Here is a 26,829-nt window from a genome sequence, read left to right on the forward strand (position 1 = left end):
TCAAACAAAAGGCCTGCTTAAGGTAACAGAGGCTTACGTATTATTCCTGGACTCTACCTCTTAGTACCTAAAATTTTAATCCTTTGCTCTTCTGCCTCAAGATAGTATCAGTAAAATTCTCAAGTCCTGATAGTACTAAACTCTTTATGAACTGAAATAGTTATTAACAGAACTAAGGACTGACTTAGAAAACTTAATTCTTACTTAAGGTGTGAGGCCCACTGGAATTTGCAGGTCTACTGGAATTATGTAGTTTAATGTTCATATATGATTATAAGGATTCATCAGATTTTTCTGAGAAGAGAACATCTTTTCCCCACTCAATTTTCCTTTTTTTAAAACAAAGTTATTAAAGGAATGGAGCTTATGCTAGCAGTTATAGTTAATTAGAAAAAGATAAAATTTTCAACAAAAAGTCTTTAAAGAAATGTTAAATAACAGTTTCCATCTTCAAAAAAGGCATGTTCTATTTCTTGATGAAAAATTGAAACTGTTATTTAAAAGTTGTTTCAAGAAATATGACATCTTTGTTTAGTTATGTTCTTAATGGATTTCTCTTAGTACTAGCTATGTAATGATTTCTTTTCTCTACCTAGCACTTTCAATGCCAGAAAATCAGATATTCAGTGGTCAGATCGCGTTGTTGAATGTATGTTTGGACTCCTCCCAAGAAAAATAAATGTAGGATTATAAGTCATTAAACTGAAAATTTCACATCAGACTGCTGGTTCTGACTCATGGATAGTATATACAGTGAACTGTCAATTAATACTTCAAGGTGTTTCAAGCCTTAGTTGTTTTAAACTACTTGAAAATGAACAAAATAAAAGAATAAATAAGAGAGAGAGAGAAAGAGGGAAGGTAATTAGGCAGTGAGGGAGAGAGAAGCACATGAATCTTGACCCTTTCCAGGAAAAGAAATAGACAAATGTTTTGGTTAAAGGTCCATGGTTAGGAGCACACTAAGATAAGCTCTTCTTTAACAAAGAATTTTGACAATTTAAGTAAATAGTTCTGATCTGACATGTAAATCCAGTCATGTTAAGTTTCAGAATCCATTATCAAGTGCCCTAATTAATGCAAAATATAGTAACATAACGGTAACTGTATAATTCAGAATAGTTTTTATCTTATTTTCACCGTCTGTCAAACATAGCATGCACTGCTAGAGGTGTCAGTCAATGTTCCTTTTCTGTTAGCACCTTTATCTTTACAGGACTGATCAGTAAAACCAATAGAGTTTAGTTGGATAAATATATACATATATACACATCTTATCATACATACATAAACAAATCGTGGCCTGGAAAATCTTGGAAACTTGGGGGAAGTTTCACAAAGCCAACAAGGTAACTAAGTATTTTCGGATTCAACAGATCAAGGACTGTTATGCTAAAACCCTTGGAGAAATCTCTTCCCTTGCACACATCTACTTGTTGTATTGTCACTTAATTTAAACCAAAGTACCAAAAATAAGGATAACAAGCAACAGAAGGGAAGGGGGTGATGAAGTAGGAACATGTAGTGAGAACACACCATATATGTACTTGCTTAAATGAGAAAATAAAGAAAAATCCTGTCTCAGCTTGCAGCTTAACTGTGTACCAATCTGCGGATGCCTTCAGACCCAGCAGAAGACATAATCTTAAGAAAAAGTTTGGAAGTAGAAAAGCTGATAATGAAACTGATATTCAGAGCAATTAAAGGACATATTAAACTGCCTCACCTTTGGAGAACCTTTCATCTTTTCTGGAGATGACTTATCCTAAATCACTCTTTGAAAGCCTCACACTGAGTTAAGTCTGTCACAGAGCACAAACTCGATTTTAACTCTATTGCCCTCATTAAAAAAACCCATACTGCTTCACTTGAGGTGAAGTTACAACCCATTCAATCACATCTGAATAAGAAGTGCACATAAATTAACAGCTTTGTAGTCACATCTTCTGTACAAATGTGGATGATGTTTAAAATTTTTAAGTAATGGAGTCTTAACTGCTGGCTCCTATGTGGCTTCATAAAAATGTGGATGAATTACTTAAATATGAAAACCAATTCCTGCACAATGCATTATAGCCAGAAATTCATAGTGTGGAAACATGACACCCTAAGGAAATACTCAGTGACTTCACATTCTTACAACTGTCTTATACATGTGCATTTATGACTATCAAAGTTGTGGAAGAGAGGCACAGTACTAAGGACTTGGTTTGCTGAATCTGCCTTTCTCACAGACTGCTTCTTGTAGGTGTGGACATGCCTACTGTTCTATCCCTTTAATTTGCAAAATCCTAGCCTAACCCAACAGTTAACTGTACATAGATTTTGGTCTTACATTCCTTCACCTTTCTAAAGCATTAAATCTTAGGAAGTAAATGCTACACTCCCTGTTGCCTGAAGACAGTTACCTAACATTTCTCATTTGGGCTTGTAAGAGTAGAAGAAAAATTCCTTGCAACTGCACCACCTATACTCACCTTGTAGAGGTGACTTCCTATGTGTTGGACTATCCAAAATTACCATTTTATGGATTTTAAGCCAGTTTCTGTGGTGCACCAGAGAACATTTAATCCTTCTTTAACTTCTACAAGCATACAACATCTTCAGGATATTTAGGTCACTGAATGCAATCAAAGAAACCACTTTCCTCCCTTGCAAGGGGAGGGACAGAAATAGAAAAATGTAAAAACACCTCCAGCCAGTTAAGAAAGAAAGATACCCCAGTATTTGAATTCTTCTGTGGGAATTTAGCAATGCTGTCATCTATGTATTTATGGTCTAAATTAGCCCACATTTTAGATAACATCTTTTGAGCTACATTCCAAAATAGCAACCATAAGCATTGCATTTTATACACAGTCAAGCTTTGGATTTGCACTTACCAACACTGATAGGTATGTCTGTCTCTATCCACATGTACCAGAATATCATTTAATGCATATTAAACTTGTGGAGTAGGAGGGAGGGTTGAATCTGGAGAGAAGCTCGAAATTGTCTCTTTAATTTCTGAGATTCCATTGCTGTCAGAAGGGTGTAATTCAGTTTCAGGAATATGCAAAAAAGTCCAGCCTCTATTTTGCTCAGCATTATGAAATTTCACATGGCGAGGAGCACTTCTTGCTACGTATAAGCTGCTTTGGTGTTACAGAACATATGGTATGCAAGATCACACACTGTTCTACGTCTCCTACCGTGGGTAAGAGCAGCAGGGTGAGTGAAGGAGAGGAAGGTAGCATTAATTTCACATTTGCAAGCACTTTTAGTTGGATAATATTCCATTAGGTTAATGAAAATGGTGCTATTAGAAAAATTAACCCAGTGTGGCAAATAGCGTAAGAGCACTAGGCTTTAGAAAGGTGGCTGATCTTAGTTATCCTGTCTGCTAGCTTTAGGAAGCCACTGATTCACTGTGGTACTGACTTGCTGATGCATGGTGCCATCATTAAAAGATGAGGGAGGGGAATACAGACAGAGGCTAAAGCCTTGTGTTACATTTCCATCCACATATGGGACATTTGCAAGTTCATCCCCTCTGCCAAGACAGTAAAGTTTCTTATTTTCCCAAAGTGCAAATACATTTATAAGTGTTGCTCTTTGTGTCTTCAAAACAGTGTGGCAGTATTTTCTCATACCTTTACTGCAGTCTTCCATGTGGGGTACATCAGGTTATTGCTTAGGTAGGCAGTGTAGTTTATCAACAGATGTTTCTGCCTCTATTTTCTCTTTCAGTGTGTTTATTGTAGGAAAATGGAAGGACAATGGTGGAAAACCTCACTTTTATATATCCAGTCCAACCACTACACTATTTTGGACTGTACTATGTGCAATGTTTATGATCTAAAACAATCCTTCTTTTGCAATCTCTTTTTTATATTATAAAGCATGTTATGTGTTTACAAACAGGCTCCCTCTGCAGCACCTTCTGGGCATTACCAAATCACACAGAAGTCTGAGGAAGCAGTGTATTTATGATCTACAATCTATTTAAGATGCTTTTTTAGAAAATGGAATAAGTGATACCAATGTACCTTTATTTCATGCAGACATTTTTACACAAACTTACTGGTGAGCAAGTGAAATGCAAAAAATCATAGCAGTAGGAGTAAGAAATAAATGATCATATTGGAACGTGGGAAAATACAGGTATTCTGGAGAGATAAAGGGAATGATAATAAGATAGGCAGACACATGAAAATCCTCTTATAGAATGCAGGTACTATAAAAAAGATTTTCAAAAAAAATCTGGTGATCAGGTTTGAAGGACAGAGATATGTACGTGTTAATGATGTAGGAGGATAGATGAAAGGAGCAGAAAGACAGGAGGGAGAGGAGAGAGGTTTTATGACAACGTTTTGGTTTGGAAAAAAGGATTGGTGGGATTTTAAAGACAGATCTGAGGGTTAAATTGATATAGAAATACTGCATAATGGATGTTCCTTGGTCCTATGTCCATCAAGAGGTTGGTGTTTCAGATTAGCAGAGATTGAATGCATGTATTTAAACTCCTTTAACTTCACGTAGATTAGTCATTTAAGAGTAGTCTTTGATTTTAATAAAAATATACAGTTTTAAAATATAACTTTCACTTTTATTATTTTTTCAAATTAAGATTACAGCACCACAAGACAATTTAGGTTAGCAGGGAAGTCTCCAGTCTGACCACCTGCCCAAAGCAGTCTCAGCCATGGGGTCAGACCAGGTTCCTCAAGGCTTTATCCCATGGGAGCTGGAAACGCTCCAAGGAGGGACACAGCACAACCTCCCTGGACTCATCCCCACTACCTGGTTGTCTGCATTGGGCAAAAGCTTTCTCTTATCTCCAGCCCCTCTGGCTCTGCTCAGCTCACTGCCCACCAGGATGGACCCAGGGCCTTCTCCCCAGAGCTGCTCCTGATCTCACCAGCACTGCTGCCAGGGCTCAGACTGCCTGGGGCAGGGCTGCCCTTTGCTCCTGCCCCAAATGCATGAGGGCCCTGTCTTTTCCTCCCACTAGTCCAGGTCCCTCTGGACAGCAGCCCTACCCTCGTGCATATCGACTGGTGCCCCCCAATTTGGCATCACCTCAAACCTGATGGTGTACTTGGTCACCTTCCCAAGTCACGGATAGAGATGTTAAACAGGACAGGCCCCATGGCAGACCTTGTGGGACCCTATGGGGCACCAGTCTACAAGCAGTCCAGTGACCACCGCCTCTGAGCCCAACTGCCCAACCAGGTATTTACCCCTCTGGTGAGACACACACCCAGAACTCAACATTCAGCTTGGCTACAAGGATGTTGTGGGAGAGTGCTGGAAGCCTTGCTCAAGTCGATGTAAGTGATATCCCCTGTTTTTCCCATGTCCACAAATTCAGTCATTTTATCACAGAAAAAAACCAAATGAGTGACCTAATTTTTACTTCGAGTAAATCAGTGCCCACTATTCCACATCACCTTCCTCAACTTTGACATATGTGCTCTAATAGGACTTGCTCCATGATTTTTTTGGTCTTTGATTTGAAGCTGAAGAGCATCATCCTTTCAACCCTTTTTGATTACAGGTGCAATATTTTATTTCCCTTTGTTGTCAAAGATCTTCACTGCTCTTTAAAGCTATTAGTGGCTTTGTGAATGCATCTTCCAGGTTGCTTGGCACCCTTGGTTGCAGACTATCTGCTTCTATGGACTTGCATGGGTCAGACTCATGCAAGTCATCCCCGACTCCACCCACATCCATTGTTGCTTGTTCTCTTCCTTGAATCAAGTTCCTAAATGCAGAACCAAAGGAGAATTTACTTAGTGAAGTCTGAGGCACAGAAGTCATGGAACATCTCAGCCTGATTTGTGTGCAATGTCACTGAGTCACCTGCCATATTCAGCAACGGACCCACATTTTGTTTTGCCTTTTACTATGAAAGTAGAGGTAGAAGCTGCTCTTGTTCCCCTTGATCTACTCCACCAGTCTCAGCTACATTTGAGCTTTAGCTTTCCTCATACTATCTCTGCATGCGTGGGCAATGTTTCTAAATTCTTCCTTTGTATCCTCTCCTTGCTTCCACCCCTCCATATGCTGCCTTTTTGTGTTGGAGCTCTGTCATGATTTTCCTGCTAGTCAAGCTGGTCTCCTGAGACGACTGCTTTTCTGCCTAAGCATGCATTCTTGTGCATGGACTTCTCTATCTTTGAAGCGTATTTCTTAGTACTAAGCTGCTTTATGGATAGAATTTCCTCATTCACATTTCTGATGTGCTGTATTGCTTTTCAGTTTATTCTGTCAGTGTAGACACCCAGCCCAACACACTGGGTGTGAGAATTTTCTGTTTATTTGGTTTTTTTCCTACTTTAGAGAACGCATGGTTATATTTAGTGACTCCAAATAGTTAACTGCTGAGACCTCTTGTCTTTTCGTGCTTTGAGAGCAGGTTTTAATATAACCATATAGATTGATAGGCTGTGAGCATTGTTATTGCAGAATGGCAGGGTTTGTTAATTGTTATTAGGGTTGCAGTACCCCCTTCTGAAATAGAAATCAGTTCTGTACAGATTGACAATGAACACACAATCAACTTACCTAGGATAGGACAAGTTCTCCTGTTCAAAAATTCTAGAAGATTTAATTAAGTTTTATTTGTTTTTCATTATTAAACTGATTTTTATGGTAACTACTCTGTGATTGAGAGGTATAAGCTATGTGAAAAAAGCGACCTTGTTCCTCCTGAGATAAAGACAGAAAGTAAGCAATCATGTAAAGATAATTTTTCCCTTTCTTCCCTTTTTGCTCATTCACTTTGCTGCGGGTACCCTTGCTCTTGCTAAGAGACAAGCACATTAACTAAAAGGCCCTAATTTAGGATATAGTAGGGATTAGGTTACTGGACACTGTTAATAAAATACCAAAAATGTGAAAGAGAGAAGGGGGTCTGCAAATAATAGGCTGTTCCAGATGGATAAGTGGCAGCTTCAAGTTGTTCCTATTTTGCTGGAACCAAAGGGTTAAGATTAACAGGAATTTTGGATTTAATTACTTTTGTTTTGGGAATAAACAATTTTTGTCTGTATTATTCCTAGGATAAATAATAAAAATATATTAATTCAAAACACTTTGCACTTAGAATGACTTTAAGAACTCTTTTTTCTCCCCTCTCTCTCTTGTTCTTTCTTTCTGATCTTTTTACCTGCCTAATATATCACACAAAAAGACACTATCAATTTGTGAAGGCCACACTTTAAAAGGAAATATTCATTTGCAGATGTTGTGGTCTCCATTCCTTTTTTGAGTCACTGCTGTCTAATAGCATACATGTCACCTCCATGGCTTGCTAAATCCCACAGGATGCCATGTCAGCCCTCAAACTGGCCAAAAATTAGTTTCCTTTTGTTTCCATAGCTGACTGCTGGAACTGCTTTAAATGCTCAAAGTGATTATGAAATAATTGGAGGTTAATATGTGATAAGTGTGTCTTTCAGTGAAGCGTGTTTTCTCTCCTATTTTTCACACAGAATACTGTGAATCATAATAGAATTTTAATCTAACAGTTTCAGCCCACACTTTTAGAGTTGTTTCTGAAGTTCTGTGACACCAGAATAAATAGTCCTGTGCAGCATGTTGGGAATGGTGGTCAAGAGGACACATTCTGGCTCTTCAGTTACAGGTGTCCCTCTCTTACCTCTTGTAGCCATCCTGAAATGATAACAAGGCATGTTGTTGGTGGACTAGTTTAATTGTTTCTTATTTTTTATTGTAAATATTATAAGTGAGTGAAATTATGAGCCAAACGCATCAAATGATTCAGATGTTTTCACTCAAATTAACAGTACAAAACTGATGTGGTTGTGTCAACCTGTCAATTTACAGATATGTTACACTGGTTAGAGTTTGATAGAGGGACTGGAATGTGATGCTGCTTCTGGTTCTGTACAGATTGTTGCACTACCACTGGCCTCTTTTCTAACAGAGACAAAATATTTTTCTTGACTTTTCTTTGGAAATTTTTGGCTGCCTAATAAAATACCACTAATAAACATTTTGTACTTGCAAATTATTCTTTTTTTTTTTTTTTTTTTTTTACTGCCCTCACTTTCAGTTATGGCAGGGAGCCACTAACTTCATCTTTTCTTACCCCTGTCTGACTTCTAACAACCTGCAGAGAGAGTAAGAGAGTATTTATAACAGATGATTTGTGCATAATATCCAGGTAAAAAGTAGAAAGGAGAAGTTTGAGTAATTAAATACATTAACCAGGTTAAAATATTCACCAACCCATATCAAATTCAAGAAAAGATATTTATAGCTAGACCAAAGTTTCTCTGCTGTGCTTTGCTTTTTAAGGAAGAGATCAGAAAACAACACCCACAGACAGTCCTATCTACCCTCAGGAAAAAATATTTTTGGTCACTTCAGAGATTTTAACAGTTAGACTAAAATACAAGGTCAGTAATTTTTAAATCTGCTTTTCATAATTTCTGATACCCACTTCATCTGAAATTTGGCAGTATATTAATAACAGATAGTATAGCCTACTGTGTACCTCAGTACTTTGTAACTCAGTAAACACATTGAATTTTATTCTTTTCTCCTTCTATTCCTTGAATATTTTAAGGTGATGTGTGCTTTCTGAGAAATGCTTGCCATGTTTCAGCACTTAACGCAAGAAGGACATTTAAGAGTTATGTAAATATGTATGTGTATATGTAAATGCAATAGGAATAATCTATCTGAACTGTTAAATTATTCAGATTTCTTTCAGAATAGCCACTCCCACTTTGTAAATAGTGTGAATTTCACCACAGCATTGGATGTCCTGAAATATGTCTACATCACTCAGTAGTAATGCTGAGAAGAGCTAGTGGCTGTCTTCTTGGTCACCCTGATATTTCTATGTTGTTTTTTCTAAGTATCTAGGTCCTTCATCAGATTGTGGTTAGTGGTCAGGATCAGGGCTGGTGAGGGGAACCAGGGACAGACACAGATCCTAAAGAAATTTTGCTGAAAGTAAAAAAAAGATTCTAGTTACACTTTCCCTTGCCTTTCTCCACCCTCTTGGTTTTAGGATTTGTTAAATGCAATAACCTCCTGATCTTTTCCTGAAATGAGGTATAGCATCAGACCATATGCAGTTACTTACTACATAGTATACTATTTAGTTACATATTTTTTCTTAAACATAATTCAAGTCAGCTAGCTAAAAAACATTTGCCATGTATGGAGCCCAGCTGCTGTCTTGGCATTCTTTGTTTATCTCAGTTTCGAGTGTATTGTCCCTTTTTTTTTGGTTTTCTTTTCTACATGTCTTTGACTCTGTAGCTGAAGTCTTTCCTAGTAAACTGTGATGAAGCTTGAGTGCACCATGTTGATAGATACATCTAGCGATGTATCACTTTTCACCACTGTTGCACTTAATATTAGCTGATCACTTGAGACATCAAAGCATCTGCTTCCTTTTTGCAAGTGAGATACTATGTAGCATCATTTGTATTCACATTGGGCAGGCGCTGAGCCTCTGTTCATTTCATCAAAGAACTATTTATGAGGCTGTAAAAAAGATGAGTTTCTCCGAATAGTCTCCAAATTAAACTTTTAAAAGTTTAATGTTGGCACACAAGAATAATTACAGTTATAAACGATTAAACATTTAGAGGAAATTTATAGTATTGGAGGAGAAAATTTACAGCTGTGGTCAAACATAATAAATTTCCTTTGAAAAGCATTTCCACAGAAACATTTCTTTCTGAGAATTAAAAAATGTAGTGCTTTATTAACAACACCAACATTCACAGGTGATATCTTTAGAAATTATTTAGATAGGAGGGGTCATATATAAGATACTGTTAATTAACCCTGCAGAAGTGTGTACACATATAGTTATACATATATAGCCACACATATATATGTTATTTTTTATTTTTGTGGGGTTTTTTTTTTTTTTTACATCAGCAAGTATGGGGCTCTGAGTTCACCCCTTATATCAGCATGCATATGTTATGTGATCTTCGAAGTCCAATAGATCGTAATTTTCTTCCAAGAATTATGATGTTACAATTATCACATGCCTGCAGGGCGATTAACTTCTGTTAAGGTTAGTTAGTCCTTTAACCAGTCCTTAGTCCCTATTTTTCTCTCCCACTGTGTCTGTGATTTAACATTATACAAAATAATCTCACTTCAATCCTCCAAATCTTTCCACTCATAGAGCAAAATTTATGGGAATGTCTTTCTGCTCAGCCCTCATGCTACCTGATAAACCTCTATTTTCTAGAAATATCCTCAAATGAAATTAGTTTATTTGTGACAAAATCCAAAGTCTATGGAAGGAAATAAAATGATTCTCATTAATTTCTCCAGGGTTTGATTCATGATATTTTTCATTTTAATTATTTCATGCCACACCTAGCACTCTTGGAAACATTTGGATTTTGTCTTTCAAACAGAATAAGGATGCAACATATTTCTTTTCAATATTTTATGCCTAAGGAGAGGCAGAGGCATTTCAGATTCCTTAGCTACCTTTCAATTTCACTGAATTATTGTAATTCATTATGCGTAGCAAACAATCATATATTTCTGTTTACAGTTGTTTAGTGTAAAGGAGAGAGTAAAGCACACTACTGAAATAGAATAAATCAGAAATATTTAACTGAACACATAAATTAGACTGTAAACATTTTGGATTGGAGCCTGCACTGTTCATGATTATAGGTTTGCACAACACAATAGGACACAGACATGACCCTGAGGTGATATTTGTGAGAGACAAGAAACCAGGCCTGCAAGAAACTAAAAAAAACAGCCTGAGAAACCAAAGGTGAGGCTGATCGAAGAAATGCCTCAAACACTCGCAAGACAAAACTGAGTCACAGGGTGCATTCTGTGGAGGTTGAAGCTGATAAGGCTGCCCCAATAACACAAGATGGGACTGGAGGAGGGAGCCCTGTGGAGACAGGACAGCTCTGCTCTGGTGCATCTGGTCAAATTTCAAGGGCCATCTGTCCGGTGAATGACCTTTGCTTCATTATCCACGAAATGCATATTAAAGTTAACACCCTCAATATGCTAACGAAGGCTAACATGATTGTGCTAATTACATCATCCCATGAAACACCCTACCCCTCCCCGTACATGGGATACGTAGGTATGTGGGTCGACCTAGGGGACGGACCCAAGGAAAGTGGGTATAAATCAAGGGGGACGAAGAAAGGGGGAGGCCCTGGAGAGTGCAGTGAAGTGAAGAAGATGGGTGCAAGCAAAAAAGATGGCTGCCTCCTGGAACCCTCGCTGGCAGGATCAGCGTAGGAACCCAGACCAGTGATCTGTATTTCCCCATTCCCTCTATCTCTCTCTTTTCCCTTTCCCATTAAGAAATGCAAGGCATATTGTATTGCTTGCCACAACTTGCTATATACTTAGACAATTATCATGTGTTCAATTAGTACATTGTGGGTAGTTAATAAATGCTTGGACTTGGAGACTTGTTGTCCGCTCCATTGGGGTGACATCTGAGTCACTTGTCTCCCTCATCTGAGCGGGACATGAAAATATTACAGTATAAACAATGAAGTTATGGTACTTTGCAGTAAATAATCACAGAAATAAAAATAATTATTTAATTCCTTGTGTAGACTTTGTGTCAAACTCTGCTGCACATTTACACCATGACAGGCATCTATACCACAAAAATCTCAAATTTACTTTAATAATGCAATGCTGTCTTTTGCACTCCTCTCTTACTAAAAGCCCTGAGATTATTAAAATCTCATTGATAAAAGCTACTGATTGGACAGTAGTTGTTAGTCTTTGAATGTATGAATGAGAAATAAGAAAAAAATATGAATGGAGAATCAAACTCTTAGTTGTCTTCCCTACATTTCTATGTACATTTTTCAAAAGAAGTAGAGACTTCTTTCCACAGCATTCCTGCTAAGACCCTTTGGATGTCATAGGTCTTGCTCCAAGGTCTCAAAAGAACTTAAACACAGACAACAAAATGGTTTCCTGTAAACTGTGGGACACTATGTCAGCTGGATGCCAAATTGGGTGCATGTAATGCCCCAAGGAACTATCACAGTATACATATATGAGACTACACCTCACAGAATGAATGCAGGATCCAGCAGACCTTGTATCTTCTCTTTTTCTCTCTCCATCCTGCTTGCCCTTGTCACTTTCATGCATTTCATATCTTTGCAAATTTTTTATGATTGTTTCTTAATTAAAATTAATCCTTTCATTCAAAAAAACAGTGAAAAATATTTTGAAATTATTTTTCTGCTCAAATGTGGTGATTTTGTCTGAGCAAGGATATAGGAGAAGGTGACTTGTCTCACACAATTTATTCATCTACCTCTGCTGACAGAGCAAATGAATCAGAAATTGCAGCCTGGCAGCATTTATAAGTGTTCAGATTGATCAAATGGTTTGGACAGGTGAAATCAAGTCATTCTAGCAATCTACTGAGAGTTATTGTCTGTAGTCAAGATTTCAGGCTCCTTTGTACTAGGTGTATATAATTCTGGCAGTACTTTACACATACAATCCAGACCAGATAGACCAGATAAATATTGTTAGAACATGGATATTTTATGCAATGGAAATTTGTATCTAGCTATCCTTTATTTCCTCACCCAGATAAGCAGGAATGTAATAACAGTGCTAGTTTCTACAGAGCATCAATAAGAAGGCTCAGTTGTCTCAGATGCCTCTAGATCTATGGGAATATATATTAAGCACACTGCTGCTATACCCTTTGTAGAGGATGGAGAGATGAAATTAAAAAAGCAGAGAAAAAAACCCAGCGAAATACCTCCAGATAACTTCATCAGTTTAGGTGTAAGTTCTGAAAAAAAAGGGAGAATATAACTGGACAAGAGAGTCTAACTGGTTTTAACATGTTTGATGCTTACTCCTGTAAGGTCTGTGTGCACAGGATTTGTTTGGTAATACAATCGGCTAAAGGAAATATGGTGATGAATGACAGATGTTTATAACTTCTGAGTTGGAAAGCCGTTGTAAGTCTGAAAGGCTTTCAGAGGTGCTGCAGCTGCAACTGTTGCCATGATCTCTGAGCAATGATCACAAAAATTTGCAAAGATATATTGATTAGTGTATACTAATATGCAGCTTTGAAATCAAGATGTAGGGCATATGCTTGTTTGTAGCTTGTGAATGTCCAGTCTGCTGAGAACTGTGCCTATTCTTATTTATGAAGGCAGCTCCCAGGGGCCCTTTCAGGCTGATAATATTATAAAGGTTAAAATTAATATCAATTTAAAAAACACTCCTTTACTTCTTCCTCCTTCTTACAATGAAAACCAAACTGTTCTAGAGTGCAAACTGAAGTTTCAGGTTCTTTGTGCAGAAGATATGTGAAACTGTTGACTGACTGATTGATCTAAGCTAAAGGTAATAATTATGGCTTTTATCTTTATGTGACAGAAAAGCTCTCAGGAAATCTATGCCTGATAAAGGTGAGTTCTTTTCTTTCATTGGTTTGATATATAGTCAGCAGCAAAGTGTAATAAACTTAATTTCTTTCTTGCGTATTTATCCTAGGGATGGTTATAGACTTTATCATATGAGAAAAAATTGGTTCTTTGTTTCCTTATTTATGCATGACATTAATTTCTCCTCTTAAAAAAAAAATCATGTATAAGAAAACCCCATGATATATATTAGTTTAATAATTGGGGGAGGGGATATATGTCTATTTTAAGTACCTTTTTGTTACTTCCCTGTTCAATTTCTAAATTTTTTTTCTAAAGACAAACCCCAGGATATTACCCCTGGAATTATCTGAAGGGTTTTGTTTGCATATTCTTGTATCTTCTTCCCTTAGATAAGTTTGTGGGTTTTTTTTAACTCTTTCCTGTAGGTTAAATGTTAGTTTAGGGAAACCTGCTGAAGAAAAACAAGCTTTTAAAGCTTTTTAGACTGTTACTGTCTTACTGTTTTGACAATGACTGTTACTACACATTACATGATTTATCACATTCTTCAAAAATGACTGACATCTGAAGTTCTTTCAACTTTTGGAAGACAATTTATTGGCTGCAGCACTGGGGCACAGGATAGTGATAGGACAGTGACGGTATGGCTGCCACTAAGATCTAAGCAAAAAGATACTGAGTATTTATTACTGAGCCTCACGCTAAGTTTACGCTGATTCTTACCAGAATCTTATTACCAAAGAAATATTGAACTACAAATGCAATACAATTAGTTATTGGAAGTTTGGGAATTTGTTGAGCTTTAGCTACAGTTTAATTTATAATAACATAGATGTCAAGCATTTGGTTTAATATTCTTAGCAGATATAGGAAAACAGGAATGAAAGCAGATTAAGATCAGAGATAAGGACAGATCAGCTAACGTAAAGAACTCTTCTTTGTGATTAGGTCAGGAAATATCTTGGACTTGGCTTCAGCTGAAGCACTGCAGAATCTTAGAATTACTTACTTCAGCATTTTTATGTATGTGTATGTTAACATGATAGCAGCTACTCCTGTGGCCAAATCTAAAGAATGGTGGCAGACCATGTTAGAATAATGGCTTTCATCCCAAGACATCTCCATACTTGAAAAATGAAGATGTTGTGTTCTTGCTTTCCCGTCTCATTAAAAGTGAATTGTAGAAGAATGTGTCTAGCATAAAGGAGTATCTGTAAGCAATCCTTACGCACACTGTGAAGTACAGTCATTCCTGCAATAACAATCAGCAGCTGCACCAGTGGTCACGCACAATGACACAGAAGGATAGAAATGGAAGAGGGATACATCACCTTCTCCCCTAATTGTCTCTTCACCACATGAAAAGCCTGACTAAATTTCAAGAGGAACTAAAGAAATTACTTTAAAATAATGAATTTTCCCACTTCCCTATGTTTGAATATAGCCCATCTTGGAAGATAAGTAAAAGCAGATGTTACCATGTCATCAAGTTTCTTGCATCAACTGAAACAGCTTTTGGAATTGTTTCATAGTGATTCTGTAACCGGGAACTGATGAATTATAATCACTTTCTGGCCATATCTCCTGCTGGAGTTGCTGTGTTAAAGGATATATTGCTTCCCAGAACAGTAGAGAACCATCTTATCCATTTTTTGTATCTGCACATTGTGAAAGGCAGACACACATAGCTAAAACCTATCAGAGCCATAACTACTACCAACTCATATCACTGCCATTAAACATGGGAAATGAATTACTTTTTCCAAAGAGAGGGTCCCTGCATGTTGGGAATGGAGGGGAAAACTGACTGGTCTCCTTTTGCCTGTACAAATAGCAGACTAATGAGGAAAAAAAGCTAGCTAATTTTGCCAGATCTGCACTGGTTTTGTACCTATCTACCTGTACTACGCCTTCAAATACACCTGGGGAGGCCAGAGAGATTTAATATCTCCGGGCAAAGCCAACTTCTTCCAGAGCAGCTTCTGAATTTGGTCTGCTGAAGCTAATGGCAAAGTCAGAAACTTGTGCAGAAGTAACCCCAGGGCAAGGGACAGGGCAAGAGGAGAGAAAAAAGGAATTAATAGCAAATGGGAAAAGAAGGTGCAGGGACAACTGGGTGAGATGAATAACCAAGGAGGTGATTAGCAAATTTTGTGCAACTTTATAAGAGGATTCTGTTTCAGTCTTCTGTCTTCTATGAAAAGAAATTCCGGGCCAGACCTTCTGTAGATATTTATGAAAAGTAGGAGTGTCTCTCCAGTTTAGAAAGATTGCACCATGTCTAGCTCATAGTTGTTCTTCAGTTCATTGGTCTTCACCTGCACTCAGTTATTTGGGTCTCAAAGGCTGACTTTGTCCCTCAAACCGTTTAAGAATTAGGTCCACAAGGAGATGCTAGCAAAGAGGAAGCCTCCAATAGAGCATAGTTATAAAGCTGTGATATTTGTATGCAGTAAATAGAGATCCAGTTCTTCACCCATTCATGAAAGGAAAGAAATGTCTGTGGTTTTATAACAGTGATGTCAATTAAGCACCAACTGACAGTTAAAAAGCATTTATTGAGACTTAATAGGAAAGATGGTGTGTAATCTTTAATAGAAATGAAGATGTGTAATCTAGTTAAAATTATAGGACACAAATATAATTAGATTTTCCACACATAAAAATTGTAACGAATATTTAGGCTCTTAATTGGATTTTAAAAAGCCAGCAATATTGAGTTAATAATTGTGACAACTAATAGAGTATCTAACTAAATGTCAGTATTTTTATTAATTGATATTTAATTTTCTGTAGTCTGTCTTGGCAAATGTTAATTAAATGCCAGAAAATTCCTTACAAATTTTAACATATTAATAACCTTAAATTATGCCTTTATTGCTTACATAATTGTAAGCTAATTACACAGCTACAGACTTACTCTCTACCCTTTACACAGAACTCAGGAGGATGAAGTTTCTTATGGGTCAATAAACTCACCTGCTTATTAACTACACAAATGGAAAGTGAAGGCTAATCCTGTGTAATCATGTCCTTTCTGTGGTGTAGTACTTATTAATTTCTGGGCAAGTCCTAGTTGTGGCCAAAAGAATTTGAACCAGGTGCAGTGTATATTTTTTCCTATTTCCAGGATATATATGGTAAAATCTCATTAATTAGGTCTGTAATGGTCTAGAATTCAGAAAAACAGTAAGTTAGAATGTTTACATTCTTGATAACTAAAACTTTGCAGCTGCTTTTGATAATTCAACGTTACCATTAACTAGCTTTAGCATTCATAATTTAAATCATTCAGTACAAGAATTCAGGTCAGCATGACTAAATGCTTTGTCCTTTTATCAAAATACTGCACATATTTATCATTTGGAAAACTGTTGAGTATTTCTGAGCAATTCTGTACCTCAGCCCACAAGTTACTTTCAACCTCCTCACAAAATAACTTCTTCATGAGCAAGACTCAGTACTAATCAAAAAGGCAAGAGAGACCAGGAGTTTTCCTTATTGAGGCCACATATTTTTAGAATCCTTATTTAGATACCTAGGGTCCCACATCTAAGAGGGAAATATGTACATGAACCCTTGGTTCTATTTTATTGTTTAGATAGTTTTGGGACTGCTTAGGTTGTGACTTATTCATTCTAAGTTGTTTTACTTGCAAAGGAGAGAGCTTCATATACATTGACTTATATTTAGGTCTATTACTTCCTTACTTTTTTTCTATAATTAAAAGATAGTATGCAGAATAAGGAACCATCAAAGACATCGACCTAAGTTTTTGGAGTAATTGTATTTTGTACTTTCACTGTGTGAATAAGCAGTGGCCAGTCATACCTCAGTGATCTACATGAACAATTTCAGCACCAGTGGCTTGATTTCTGTTTTCTACAGCTTCCATACAATCTATAATCTATAGCTATTTGCAGAAGCACTAGGTGGGGAGCTTGAGGAAAATTCAGGTCAGTGAGGAGGCTGACAAGTCAAATCTGTAACTGTAAACCTTCAACTTTGCAGAAGAATAAATTCCTGTATTACTGAAAGAGTGACTGTGCTTGCACTGGTTTTCCATTTTTTGGAGAGGGGTATTAGTTCCTCTAAACTATGGTAAGATTGTGTAATTAAAGCTTATTTGTTGATTTTGGTCAACGGGCCAAGTTTTCCTCATATGCACATTAGACAGTCTACACAAAAATTAGATGGGGATGTCTTTGCCACTGTGGATGTTTGTGGAGGTCAGTGTGTAGGCATATATACTATTCTCCCACAAACACCTGAAAATATTGAAATAAAGTTTGTCAGCTGAGTGAAAACTTTGTCACGTTGTTTGCAAAGCAGAGTTTCTTAATAATTTAGCACAAGGAGCAGTGTTTATGTTAAAATGAGTAGGCTCCCAAAAGAGTCATTTGGGTGCAGCCATTTTAACCTGTCCCATCTCAATATAGCTGTTTACATGCCTTGTATTTTTCTCCCCCAACAGATCACTTCTCCTTTGATTTTTGGCTAGAATAATTTTATTTCATTGAGTGAAAATTAATAAATTAATCCTCATTTGATTTTTCTGGCATCTGGGTCACAGTAATTACACTTGCTGTTGCTGTTGATGTGTGGAAGACTTTAGAGTATCAGGCTTGTGTTTCCTCTTTTTTTTCAAGATGGTGCTTTGGAATTCAAGTCTGAGTGCTGGTAGGTAAGACATGTAGTCAAAAGCTGGAAAGAATTTCTCTCTAGAGATACAGATACGGCTAAAAGTTCTTTCAAAAACAAATTCAATAAAGTACGTTAAGTGAAAGACACCATTTTCCCTATATCTTACAAGTGAAATTTCTCTGCAGACAGCAATTACAGCCAGATTGTGTCATCTATTGGTACTGAAGGGAATACTGATATCAGAATACTTGACAAGAATGTATAAGGTCTCATGCTGTGAGCTGATAGTGGATTTTGGTTAGTAAATAAACTGGTTCTTTGTTGAGTAAACATGTTGTAGCTGCAGAGGGTGATGTACATACAAGTAAGCTCCCATTGCAATTTCTAAATCGCTCCCTACTGCAACCTTAGAAAACTTCTTTACCTTCTCCCCAACCCAAGCAACACAGCCTTCAACACCAGCCCCTTGCTCCAGGTAAGATGACATGGCCATTCGGGTGTACTTGTTGTCTGAACAATTCATTTCCTCTTCTGTCTTCTACTGTTGTTAGTGAGGAACTTGTTTCTAAGCTATTTTCTGATGGTTTTAATAAAGTAATATTAAAGCACTTTAATTTCTATACTGTTTTACGAACACACATGTAATAGCCCTTTATTTAACTAGGTAGTGCTAAGATACTGGCTTACATTTGTATATTTCTAATCACTGTCTTATGTAACAAATATAAATAAGCTAAAACATGCCATAGCAGTACATTCTTAGGGACATATTTTGAATAATATTGAAGTTGTGAGATAATCACTGCAATGCTTCAGGACAAAATTTCAAATTAAATATTTCTTTAAAAAACAAGGTATTGAAATTTTCATGTTTTATTCAAATTGAAATATCCTCCAGGAAATTTGCATATAGTAGTTTTATTTTCAGGTCAACTATTTCCAGAAGTGCAAAATCTCACATTTAAGGTTTCTTTAGCTCTGACCTCCAGGTGATTTCTAGCAGGAAATTATAATTTGTTCACTGTTTAGGTAAATTTTACAGAAGATAATTTTGAGACCAAACAAGTAAACCACAGGCAAAATGTATAGAATAATTAATTTTATATTTCTCTTTATACTATAATATGAGTTTAAATATATCTGCAGGGTTAAGTTGGTTGAGTATAAATCGGTTCTGGGTAGTAAACTATTCTTAACTTTCCTGAAGTGCATAAACCTGTATTTTGTTTTGACTCTGCCTGACGCTGTTCATGGGTTCTTAAGGACATGGCTCTTTGTGGGTTTTTTTTTTTGTTTTTTTTTGTTTGTTTGTTTTTTTTTTTCCCTGGTCATAGGGAAATATTAATGAAGGAAATGGTGTATTATCTTGTAAGAAGTTTTTCAAAGACTGTCACCATTGGACTGATGTTTCTTTCTAAATCCTCCATGACATGTATACAAAAGACTGAAATCCATGTACACATGTACAACACAGAATACTCTGCAGTACTCATCTTGCAATGTCCAGAATTAGGAAGATTTTCAGCATAATTCAGTTATCTTCCATGTCAGTATTGCCAGTGGTTTGGCCCTGCTTTCAAGTATTTTTTCTTAATTACAGTGAAAAAGGACCCTTTGAGTATAGACATTTAGATTTTAACGGTTAAAATATTATGTTAGGGATATTCCTCTTCCTTTGGAAGAACAAGCTAGCCTTATTCTTGATACTGTATCTGTTCTGACATTCAAAGAAATCGTTTTATTTCATATGGTGGCAGCATCAGTGAGCTTGTTATAAGAACCTTGTTTCCCTCCCAGCTGCTTACCAGCCCCATTAGGTGTTAATTTTATGAGTATGTAATATCTTGATTTTTACAGAAACTCCAGTGAATCCAGTGGTTTATTATGAAATGGGTAAGTACAAATCACGATGCTCAGTAGCAGAGGTGTAGGTTTTCTCTGCTGTGACACTACAAAAGTATCTTGTTAACATTACAGACATTAAGGACTCTCTGCTGCACTACTGAAGTAGTAAATATATTCTTGGGATTAGCATTATATGTAAGAAAGACAGTTCTCAGACAGTGAAGTGGTTAGTCCTCCACTAATCTTAAGTGGCAGACAACAGGACTATCACTGCTGTCAGATGAGCATTTTTGCCCTACATGGATTTTTTTTTAATGTTGGGTGAATAAGAAAGTTCAGGACCTCAGAATTACAGGCTTAGCTTTTGTAGGGATTCTTATTTAAAGTTGTATACAATTTAAACTGAGATAAGAGTTCTGCAGTTTTGCTATAATTCCATAAAAGAAGAAAAATTGTTGGAGATAAGCCATGAGAGTAAAAGAGCAGTTCAGTGGCATTTCACAGTTGTCAAGAATATAATGTGAGAAGACAAAGGAAGAAACAGAATAACAGTTACAATCAGAGATTTTTAAGTTGAATGGAAAAAAAAGCAATTTAAAAGTTGTCTTGAATAGGTCTATGTGACATGGAAAATGGAAAAAAAATATAAAGCAGATGGTTATCAGGCAAAAGAAGGTCTAAATAAAGATACAACAAAACTATTAAGTAAAATAAAAAAATCTTTTGTTTCTATCACAGCAATAGGGAGCAGAGGCCAAAAATTAGAAATGGGGAAAGAGAAGTTCTTGCTGATGGTAATAAAGTGATAGTTATTCTGTTGGTCTTCTGGAACTCATTTTTCCATGGTGGACCAACTAGGACAAAATTTGAGTGTAAATATGTCTAATAAGAAAGTCTAAACATTTTATGAAGAGTGGAGGAGTGAATGCATTTTTTTCTCCTTGCAGATTTACCCAAGCTCATCAGCTACCCACTGAGATCAACAGAGAAACATCACTTTATATTTGTGGACGCTGGATCATAACTTGGGTGAAATAAAATATTAAACTCAGAAAAATGGTACTATACTGCTTATATAACAGTCCAGAGTTGTTTTGCAATGACTCATTTAGACTGCAGGAAGAAGTGGGTTACAAAATATGAAATGCGTGTTGACCTTGCAGAATATATGCAAGTAAATTACCTTACTCACCCTGCCTTTTTCTCAGCCTGAATGAGGATGAGCCAAAGATTATCCCATTTTAGAAAATAAGATCCTCACAGCTGTTTATATAAACAGAGATTTACTGAAGCATTGGCAATATCTGCATCTGCTCCTACCCTTGCGATAGAGATCACTTCACACTCAGTGCCCTCTTTGATAGGGGTGAACTGAACTTGTTCTCTAAACGATCATGATACCACCTGAATTATAACAACCCACTGGTCAGGCTATAATGTACGTCTGCATGCTTTAAACAAGACTCCACAAGGTATTCTTTCTCCTTTCATTTTCCTCTCTGTCTTGACTGTTCTATAATTTTCTTCCCCTCCTTCCCCTACCTTTTTTGTGGGGGGGCCCTCTTTACTATTCATTTAATCTTCCTCAACAGATAGCTAAAATAGTGTTTATCTCCTGATGTGCATTGGGTGTTATGGCTGTTAGCTGTCAGAAACTGGGATTTGCAGTTGCCTTTAGCATCTGCTAGGAGTGTAAAGAGCTTAAACAGATTTGGGTGTTATATAGACCTAACCTAAACACAAAAAGAGTATCATCAAAGCTAGGCACAAGACCAGTGTTAATCTGTATAAATGACTGAAACTGCATGGAAAGGAAAGCAGCCACAATAAATGTGAAAGCCATGGTTCACCAATCCCCCCAGGAACCTTCACAAGGTTCCCATTACAACCTGCTTTTATGATAGTTTTAATAAAATCCTCATTTGTAAGCATTAAGAACCTACCAGACCTGTAATGGTGTCAGAGATGGATGGCTATCTAGGTATCTGAATTTCTAGGGTTAGGGAGTTTTTTCAAACCTTGCTTAAATCTGGAAGTTCAGGAAAACAAGGAAAAAAGCAACAAAAATTCAATACTTTAGAATTTCTGATCTTTGGTTCTGAAACCAAACCGAAAGATAAACAACAAAACCCACCACTACCACAAAACTGAATCAGAGGTTAGTAGCAAAATTAATTAATTTCTTATTTTTCCTGGAGCATGTTTTTTTATTCTTTATCCAGATTAAAGTTATATGACTTTCCTCTTTAAGGATGAAAAACTCAAGAAGAAAAAGTCAGCAGGGTATAGCGCAAAGGTGCTGTGAAAATATTAGACAAATGCCATCATTGCTTGCTATCAGCTGTGGATACATTCACATCCCATTGAACTGCAACCAAAGCTAGCCAAATGCAATTCATTGTACACTGGGGCAGCACAACTCACAAGGCCACAGAGACTCCTGAGAGCTCATGAAACCAATGAGGAAGGCATCAGCAGCCTTGATATAAAGCAAAGAATTTATGTTATTTTTTAAGGAAAATGCATGGCAATGTGTATTTAAACGTGAACAACTCCAGCATCAGTACTGCAAACATTCATGCATCTTACACCATTACTTACACCATTTACATGTGGAAAGTGCTCTCCAAAAATTTTTCACAGAATCACAGAATCATCTAGGTTGGAAGGGACCTTGAAGATCATCTAGTCCAACCGTTAACCTAGCACTGACAGTAAGATCTGAACTTGTCTTGACAATGTAAAGAAATAGAACTTTTTGTAAGATCTGAACTTCTCTTGATAATGTAAAGAAATAAAAGTTCTTATAAAAACAGTTTGCCATTGCTACAGACAAAAACTTTTCTTTTAAAACAATGTAACCAGTTCTTAGCTGGCTTTAGGCAAAGTCCTTTCTTGTACATAAATATAAATACCTTTTAAGCTAACTAATTTGCATCATTTATATACACACACCCATATATATTTTACTGTAATTATAAATGCATCTTGCAAGCATACCATCTATTTTAATTATTGTAAATATAACTCATATATCCCTCATAACTTGACTATATATATTATAGAGCAGATAGTGTTGGGAGGTAGCAGCCCTCTATAAGTATTGATAACAGGCAATTTCACATAACAGAGTCCCAACAATCATTTATGAGGAGTCTTCGAAACGTTAAGTGAAGATTCAACAATGTGGTAAATTCCTTTATTCAAATAAACATGTTTTTAATGTGTCTGTGTAGTCTTTCACATTTCATGTCTCTTTGTTCACTCTTTTACAAAGAAATATAGCACATCAGTTCTTAAATCTGGAATCTTAAAGCTTATTAATGTACGTTCTACTACATATGGAGTTAAACTGAAGTAAATTATGTCCAATATTGCAGTATGACTACATAGAACTACTGGAAATTAGTGTCAGTTGTGGATTTTTTTTAAGTAAGCATTCCTCCAACTGCAAGGAAGTTACACAGTGACAGCACTATACTAGCACAGAAATAATGTAAGTATGGTTCACAAGCCAGTAGTATTCCATTGTATCGCACTGTAGACTGCAGAGAACTCATGACTTACTTCAATGTTTACAGCTGTTATACAGGGATAAGAGACAGTTATTCCTGCACTTTTGTACCTTCCTAATATTTTGCTTTATTAGAAAACAATGGTAGATGCAACTCAGACATGTCCTTCCTACCTTTTTCTTGCCTGGCTAGGAAACCAGCTGCATTCCTTATTACTGCCACTGACAATACCTAATACATCTTTGTGTTCTTGCTGGGGGGAAGGTAGACCACCAGTTTCCAACAGCACTTGTGGACAGTATTTTGTAGCCTGGATAATTCCTCTATTACATCAGAGATAACTTAAACCAGTTATTTGAACTGTTAACATCAGGTGTAAACTAGTTCACTCTTTGAACTGTCATTCCAGAGGATTATTTCGTTAATTCTTCTCATTGCTGTCAGATGTACTGACATATAGCTGGTCTTGCAAAGGACTGTTGACTCGAACAACTATCCATCATGTTTTTCTGTATTTTTTTGTCCTCCCACAACTGGGATTGAACCCTGACTGACATATGGTTAGACATCTCTTCTCACGTCAGTGAAGCAAGATTACCTGACACTAGTTCAGAATTGTACTTGCCTTCCCTCTCTTCACTTAACAAAATGGTACAATCAGGCACTATATTCAAATTCTTTGAGACACTGGAGAAGAGTGGAAATTTTTAGGGAGGAGAGACAAATGATTAGTAGCTTAAAGGGAATCTTGAATGGTAACATTATTTTTTTTGTCAAAAACCAAACTTTATTACTGGAATTACACAAAATCACTGACATAGACAACATAGACAAGTACCTTTTCCTCTCTCATTCCTTAAAGATAGAAGAAATCTAGAAAGTTTTCTATTATTAGTTCTGCTGCACAAAGAGATCACACAAAAAACAACAGGACTCAAACCAAAATACTTTATTGAATAATAGAAGAAGGATGACATCAATAAGTTTTTATCTGTTCAAGAAATTTCTCTGTAATGGTTTTTTGGTGCCCAGTGTTCTAACAGTCTATACGGCTACTGATAGCTTTCTGATCTCATGGTGTGCAATTCTATAGTTTTAAATCTATTTACTTCAATTTCATGACATGTATCAGGGACAAAAGAATGTATTTACTGGCTTTGTGCTACATGTTTTTATTAGCTTAGAAGGTGCCCAGACATCTTCATCAGGAACTTGCATAGAAATTTCTCAGGGAGGAAAGGAAAGAAAAAGTCACTTTATTAATAATTTCAATAGTCAAATAAAGAAAGTCAGAACTTTAATGTAGTTTTCAATTACAACATATCTGGCATCGGTTTCAGTCTGAATTTATCTTTTCAGTAGGCTGCATCTTGCCTCTGAGGTATTGCACTTTACCACCTGAATCACTTTTCTATTCTTTTCTGTGTTAAAACCAAAATTATTTTTTTTTCCTCTGGAGGTACAGCTCTGACTAAACAATTTGAGCATGTGTGGGTATTTGGGGAGGGGACAAAACCTGTCAATAAATTTCCTTTAATCCTTCTGAAATTTTTCCCTGAAAGAAAGCTTAGCCTAAAGCAGCTGGGATATGTGTAGGGAATATCAATAGCATTTTCATCCCTTGATAGCTGACTTTCTTTGCTATAGATTAATATCATCTCAGTGCAGGGTAAATGACTTCTCTTTCTGAGAGGAGGAATTTTTAACAGGTATGGGGAGGAAATAAAATGAAATGCACTGTGTCTGACCTGTCCCAAAAGTAGATAACTCTATTACAATCCTTGGATGTAAGAAAGGATCTTTAATTCAGAAGTAGATGTGGTTTCTAGGTCCAGTGATTTTCAAGGTAGTCTGTCAAGCTGGCTAACTTAACAGCTGTTACAAAACACAGCCCACAAAAGGGGAAAGGATGGAATTAACAATTAGTGCAAGATCATATAAAAAACTGAATTCTTCTTCAGTGCATAGAGACTTGCAGGCTTGACAGTGACCCTTGTTTATTCTTCACTGGAAAAATGCAACAGAACATCTTCACATTTCCACATCTGTGGAGGCACTGGAACAGGAGGGACCACATCATGATGTATTCTTCTAAGGGAACACTCTTGAACTTTCAAGTTAAGATTTGACTCTGTAATCCACGCTGACTCTCTCTGCCTAGCTTCCTTATGTGTATATTGCACCTCCCTCTGTTTCTGACAGAGCAAGAGCAGAACTGGGTATTGCTACTCCTCCTTTGGACCTGCTAGGTTGGTACAGTTATTTGATAGGCACAGTAATATGAATGTAAAACTTGGCAGTTCTGTGGAGGTTCTCCGATTTGGGAATTGCTATTAGATGAAAGAAAAAAAAATTGTACTAAAGAGCCACTTCTGAATTTTGGAAACATGACATGAACCTTGAAATGTACTGAGTTGTCGTGTGTCTGACATGCTGTCATGAGGGACCAGGTGTGCACAGTAATTTTAGATTATATTCAGAAACTTTTCAACTAATTGTGGCAGGTGCATCCGCCCAGTGAAAGCAGAGCTTCTTGGCTGCTGAAGTGTGGCAGCCTCTGGCTGTCTTTGTTTTCAAGGTCTCGCGGTAGTTGGGATCTTTATCCAATGGGAGCCGCTATTGACTACAGGTCAGATTCGGCCTGGGTATAAATGGAGTCCCCTGGGGGAGCCATTTTGAGCTCGTCCCCCTGGAGCAGCATGCTGTGGTTGAGGACTCTCCCCTTGGGTCAGGACGCTGCCCAAGGAAACTCCTCGAGGTGCCTTGGGTCGGGACGCTGCCCTGAGCAGGTCCTCGAGGTTGAGAGCCCTCACTTACCAGGTGAGTGATAGAGCGTTTTGGGTTGTTGTTAAACCCTAGGGAGTGAAGTTTTGTTCTGCGTTTGGGGTTGCCGTTAAACCCCTGGGGAGTGGGGCTTTGTAAAGTGTTTTGGGTTGTTGTTAAACCCCAGAAAGTTGTTCTGTTCTCCTCTTGCAGACATCCCAATCTGTAACTTACAGAGAGCTGGTTCGTTGTTTTATTAAAAAATAAATTTATTTCTTTTTTAAAATTGGTGGTGGGTTGCTCATTTGGAAGCCTCCGTAACACTAATCTGGGTGTTCTCGCTGGATATCCAAAGGCTTTTATTGCACTCTCCAGGAGAAAGCAAGTTGAAATAACACATTTCTGGTTTGGCTGCAAGAGCCAGTTCGGGTCCTAGCATTCTAGTAAATCAGTTTCTCCCTGTGCAAGAGGACACAAATCTGTTGATCCAAACCTTGGCTGGGCTACTGCATTTTTCTGACCTTTGTAAAATTTAGATTGATGCTATTCTGATGCAATCCATGAACCTTCAGAGGTTAAAATGTTCAAAGGTTTCTTTGAACCTATTTATGTTTCAGTTTAATGTTTCATATGCCGTTTGTTTA

Source organism: Strix aluco, chromosome Z (genome assembly GCF_031877795.1).
Source record: "Strix aluco isolate bStrAlu1 chromosome Z, bStrAlu1.hap1, whole genome shotgun sequence".
In the NCBI taxonomy this organism is placed as follows: Eukaryota; Metazoa; Chordata; class Aves; order Strigiformes; family Strigidae; genus Strix; species Strix aluco.